Genomic DNA, 6,000 nt, shown 5'->3' on the forward strand with positions numbered 1-6,000 from the left:
ACAATAAGTCACGTCAAAAAAAACCTTCATTAAAAAAAAACTTATTCTTATCACGTGTCTCCGTACCGCGTAAGTGCGAACGAGACAGATATTCACGCGCGCTCAACATAACCTCAAATATCCCAATTGGGGTAGTCAGAAGACTTAGAAGTACATCCATCGCAAGATGAACTAAAAAATGCCTTTCCTGGAACGCCCTCGGTACCGCCTCCGTGTGAATTGGCCTTAAGACTTGATTCGCCCAATTTCACGGACCGTCGAGCGAAATTGCGAAAGACATTCCTGACCGCCATCTTTCGAATTTTAACCTTCGAATTTTGAATATTTTGAACTTCCATAGAATAAGGAATAACACTTTGTATAGAACGGCAACTCTCCGCCCCCACCAGCGTCTGAGCTCGGTTTACCTCGATCCCCCTTGAACACAGTTTAGATTCAAATTCAAAATTCAAATTCAAAAATATCTTTATTCAGTAGGTAACATAGTTACACTTTGATTCGTCAATTTTTACATAACGAACGTCTTATCCGCCTAAAACTACTGCAGCTTCTCACAACCTGTATATCCGGGGAAAAGAAGCTGCAAGAAAAACCTCGGCACAAGGCCCTAGACGTTCTTTAAAAAAATAAACATAAAACATTGTTATACAATCGAGTAATTTAGCTGCCTAATATCAGTTCTCAGACAGTTAATCCCATGCATTCATATCTTCTAAATAATCACTCACTTTATAATAACCTTTTTTGTAAAGTTCTGTTTAACTACTGTCTTAAAACTGTTGAAAGGCAAATTCTGAATGTCAATAGGAAGACTTGAGAAGCGACGGTAAAAAAAAGTTATTTTTTTATTAGGATTATGGTGAATTATTGCGCCATGTTTGGTGCCCCATTATTTTTTTAAAGGACGTCTACAGCCCTGTGCTTGCAGCTTATTTTCAGGTTGGGAGAAGCTGCTGTAGTTTTAGGCGGATGAGACGTTCGTTATGTAAAAGTTGACGATTCAAAGTGTTAGTGTGTGTGTTTGTGTTTAGTGTGTGTGTGTTAGTGTGTTGTGTGTGTGTGTTGTGTGTGTGTGTTATGTTACCTACTGAATAAAGATATTTTTGAATTTGAATTGAATTTGGATGCTTATCAGGTGATCAGTCTGTAATGTTCTAAACAAACCAGGGATCACATAGTGATTTTCGTGATATGTCCCCACCGGGATTTGAACCCGGGACCACCGGATCGTGAGCCCAACGCTCAAACCATTGGACCACGGAGGCCGTTAGTCTCAGCTGAGATTAGTTTATAAATACCATCCTTAGAGTGGGATAATATACCTTCTATACTCTAGAGTTGCCTGGGAGATTGCTACTTAGCAATAAGGCACTCTATTGCACTTTTCCTATTTCTCTTTTGTTTTGTATTTTATATTTCCTGTGTCTGCAATAAAGCATTTGATATGTTATGTTAAGGGTAAGAGGATGATAGGGTTTGCCCAGGGTTTAATGGCCAAAGAACATCAAAGGATGGTGTATTCTGGACTCGTAAATATCAAAATACCAAGCGGAGAGCGCAGAAATTAATTACACTATGAATATTAATCATTAAATTGAGGGTACTATTACGATCAGGCATTAAGTAGAAAGAGATTAGAGTACTTAATAATACTTATATAGGTATACTTACATAAACTCTCGCCAGCAGTCCATAATGGGGTGGGCAGAGCCACAAGTGATCAGGAGATTGCAGCTACATTTTCTTTCTTTTTATGTGATTGTCAATAGCAATTAGCGCCCGAAAGACGTAATATACGATCCTGACGACCCGATTACTCTATCCCTATAGGCGGCCAATCAGCTCGCGACAGCAAACACTTCAACACAAACGGATTAACGTTCCCTCCGAAGCACGGCATCATATCGTCACTGGAAAGGCAAAATTACATAAGCGCCAAAATATCCTTAAATAGTAGTCCATCTTATGATATCTATTGATAGACATAGAAATTGAAAAAACAATTTAAACTTACGTTGACGTCATCTAAATTGGATAAATGGGTAAAAAAGTTATGATAAAAAACTAATAAAATATTTTAAACGGCTTTTTCTTGAAATGGTATTTTGTCGATTACGTAATTTTCCATTTTCAGTGACGATATTATTTATTTATCGGAGAATAAGGGGATTCAAGTCTGCAATGTCCTCATCAAACAAAGGACAGTATCACAAAGCTATTTCGACAACGTCCCCATCGGGAATCAAACCCGGACCTTCATATCGTGAGCCCGATGCTCTGACCACTTGACCACGAAGGTGTTTTGGAATTCATCATCACCGTATTTGTTTTATTCGTTCCCGATATACGACAGAAGCAAATAATTTTGTGTAGATGACTTTCTATATAAAGCGAAGGTTGGTGGTAGGGCTGGCAGAGGAAGACCTAGAAGGACGTAGATTGACCAAATTGGAGATGCCCTTATAAAGGTTCAGTACGATCTAGTCTGAACCGGCGTGCGTGTGTGAAATGATTGATGAATGTGGAAGTAAAAGAAGTGTGTCAGGATCGAAGCAAATGGAATTCCTTAGTCTCTGTTTATCCCGGTGGGAAATGGACGTGAGTTTATGTATGTATGTATATAAAATCAAAAAATTAACACAATAACGGGTTCTTACAGACTTCGGTATTATAAGAACCCGGTATTATGTGTTTTAATTATGATAATAACCGCGTAAACCTCAAACAACAAAAGGTTACTGACTGACTCACTCTTGACTCAGAAATGCTATAAATCTCAAATTTTGCAAAGGGGTTCCTTTTAGGACATAGGTGACTTTGTTTTTAATTTTGTAACAAACGCTTCTCACTTGTACCACCGGCTAAAAGCACAAGCGTCGAATATTGATGTAATCCGTAATTGGGGTCGGGGGTCCGGGTTCGAGTCATGTTTTTAAACGCGCCCGGCAGTTTGTCCGGGCTGCCTTGTATCGGCATAGAGCATTATGGTAGAGGAGAACCTTCCACCGGGTTATGAGCTGACCAGGCCGACCTGGAAATCTTTAAATAGACTCCGCACACAGGTTGGCCGAAGTAAAGATAACCTGTCCAGGTAGGGTTTTCTCACCGGATCGGATCTGAGCTGCGTGTGTGGTGTTACGCCACAGACTATGGCTCATCTGATAACTTGCCCCGCGTGCCCTGATACCTGCACGCGAGAGGGGCTGATGAGTGCCACCGAGGATGCTGTTCGAGTGGCGGAATACTGGGCTGAAGAAATCTAATTCCATCGAAACAACAAGAAGAAGAAGAAGATTATGGTAGAAAGTGTATAAATTGTCTAATTAGAAGAATATAAAGTGTATAATTACTTCTGACCGGCCAAATAGGTATAAAGTGGGTACATGATATTGCTCATGACTGTACCTTTCTTTTTTTTTTGACGTGACTTATTGTAGATTTGCCGCAGATGGCATTAACTACGCGCGGAGCGCTGAAGGCTCTCACCCGGTACAACGTTTAAGACAACAGGCCTGAGGGTGCCCAGTTGGGCGCGAACCTCGGCTCAGGGCGTCGTCTGAGAGGAAAAATATTTGAAAGAATTAATCGACCCTAGTGGGTCGATAGCGATAAGCGCTGAATGAGGGAAATCGTCGACCACGCCGGCGGGGTCGGTATCGGGGCCCACTGTACCTTTCGTGTCTTAGCACATGCCCTAAATATGCAAATTTTCTCTTTTTGACGGTCATTTTTAAACAGAAAGCTGGATAAGTGTGGGTACTGTGTTCATCTTGCGATGGAAGTACCTCTCACACCCCAATTGGGATATAGTCTCGAGCTTATATCGTTATGCTGTGTTATATTTTTGATGATTCAATTCAATCAAAATTCGAGTAAGTACAGTCATGAGCAATATAATGTACCCACTTTAGGACTCTGTCGCACTAACATATTTGACATTTAGTGTGACTTACAGTTCAATTTGTCAAAAAAGTTAATGTGACATGGTACCAAAGTGTTTTGTTTACATATTAATGCTCGTGACCGTACATCAATTATATTATAACAAATATTTAAAAAGAATCGTAATTTAAACATATAAATTAGACAATAACAAATAGCTACACTATGATCCTGTGGTACATCGGCTTGCTTCTGAAACGGAGAGCACCGGTTCGAATCCGGGTAATTTTTTAGTTTAGAACTTGGCCGAGACACTACCGTGTGCCGTTTGAGGTTGCTGCAGGATTAATAGATTGATCGGGTTGTACAAAGGACCAGCAATTAAGAGGATTTGAAAGACAAATTCGGGATAACCCTTATTTTGTGTGGCCTGACCGACAAGGGATTGCAAATTAATGGTTATTTTTTTAATGACACCATACAACCTACACTGCCGACACATATAACCATGATAGAACGAAGATATCTGACGACGATATAGGTTGTCTGGAAGAGATCGCTCTTAGCGATAAGGCCGCCTTTGCCTACCTTAGAACAAGTTTATCCTGTAAATGTTTTGTGAATTTGTGTGCAATAAAGTGTTTTTATTATTATTATTATATATTTATTTATTTTATTTTTATATATATAACCTTATAACAAAACGAAGGCTAATAATAATACATTTTCATAAAACTTAACTATTGTACATTACAACATTTCGATGTACATTATTCTTTCGTGTGGGTTGTGAGGTGGATTACCAGCCTCATCTACCTTGATGTCAGGGTTATTATTGAGCCGCCAATAGCCCCGGACATGAGTCATAATCATAACGACTACGTACTTACATCAGTAAGTAGTAACCGGGACCGACGGCTTAACGTGCCTTCCGAAGCACGGATCGTCTTACTATCGGACAATCAGGTGATCAGCCTGTATTGTCCTGACCAAACTAGGAATCACAAAGTAGGGGCTGCATTTTTATCATTACTTATTGTTATTCATAAGATACCACATACAAATGTTTTTTTCTTTTTATAAGTAGCCGATCACAGGTTTTTAGCTTTCCTGTCATAGTGTTGTCCTTGCATGATAGTCGATATTTCTTCTTTTGCCATGCAGGTTATAACGCACAAGGCGACCGTATAATATTCTATCGCGGATCTCCGTGCGTCGTAAAGTTTGCGGACGAGTGGAGTGCATAGTTGAAGTATGACCTATTTGCTCATACTTGAATGGCGCGCGTTTCGCGCTCACTTGACCCTTCCAACCTCTTTCTTCCATTCCGTGGTCGGTGTAATTGTCATCATCATCAATTCAATTTAAGCCGGGTGAGAGCCTTCAGCGCTCCCCATTTGTCTGGCCAAGTAGTTATAATGCCATCTGCGGCAAATCTACAATAAGTCACGTCAAAAAAAAAAAAAACATCAATTTAAGAGCCACGCTCTTGTCGCTGCAGTATTTTCACGCTACTTTAAAAAATAAATATATGTCGTAGCAGTGTGGGTGTCGCGGTCGTAACATCATCATCAGAATGGAGGGTGGGCGTTAGAAGACAATAATGGCCGTCAATAGTATCACAATCATTTTATTTACTTCCACATAGTTCTTGTATCACGATTAGATAAAGTCACAGAATAAGATACACACTCACGGCAACGTCACGGTATTCGTAATGGTTACACAGTCTCTCGTTATCTAGCGCGCATAAGGACGTTAGCGCGAAGGGGCTACTCGCCCTCTACTTGCCCTCCACCACCCATGGTTCCTATATTCGGACCGAATCATCGGGACACGTGCTCTTTTCCGATCACACTTTCTTGACGTCCCTACAAGTTATAGGTGAGCGACTATAGCACTCCACGTTCCGATCGTAATTATTCGACACGTCCGTTCACGACGAAGGTTCGCGGTAGACTGCCAGACTAGAACGGCAGTACACGTCCGCTCGACACGACGACTCTGTAGTGACTCTCGACTTCACTCCGCTCTGCTCGTACGCCACCTGACGTCGGAGCGTTGCAACTTCATGATGGAAGTGTTGCAACTTCATTATAGTGTCTAATTTGATCAATT

The sequence above is a fragment of the Pectinophora gossypiella genome, chromosome 23 (genome assembly GCF_024362695.1).
Source record: "Pectinophora gossypiella chromosome 23, ilPecGoss1.1, whole genome shotgun sequence".
Classification (NCBI taxonomy): domain Eukaryota; kingdom Metazoa; phylum Arthropoda; class Insecta; order Lepidoptera; family Gelechiidae; genus Pectinophora; species Pectinophora gossypiella.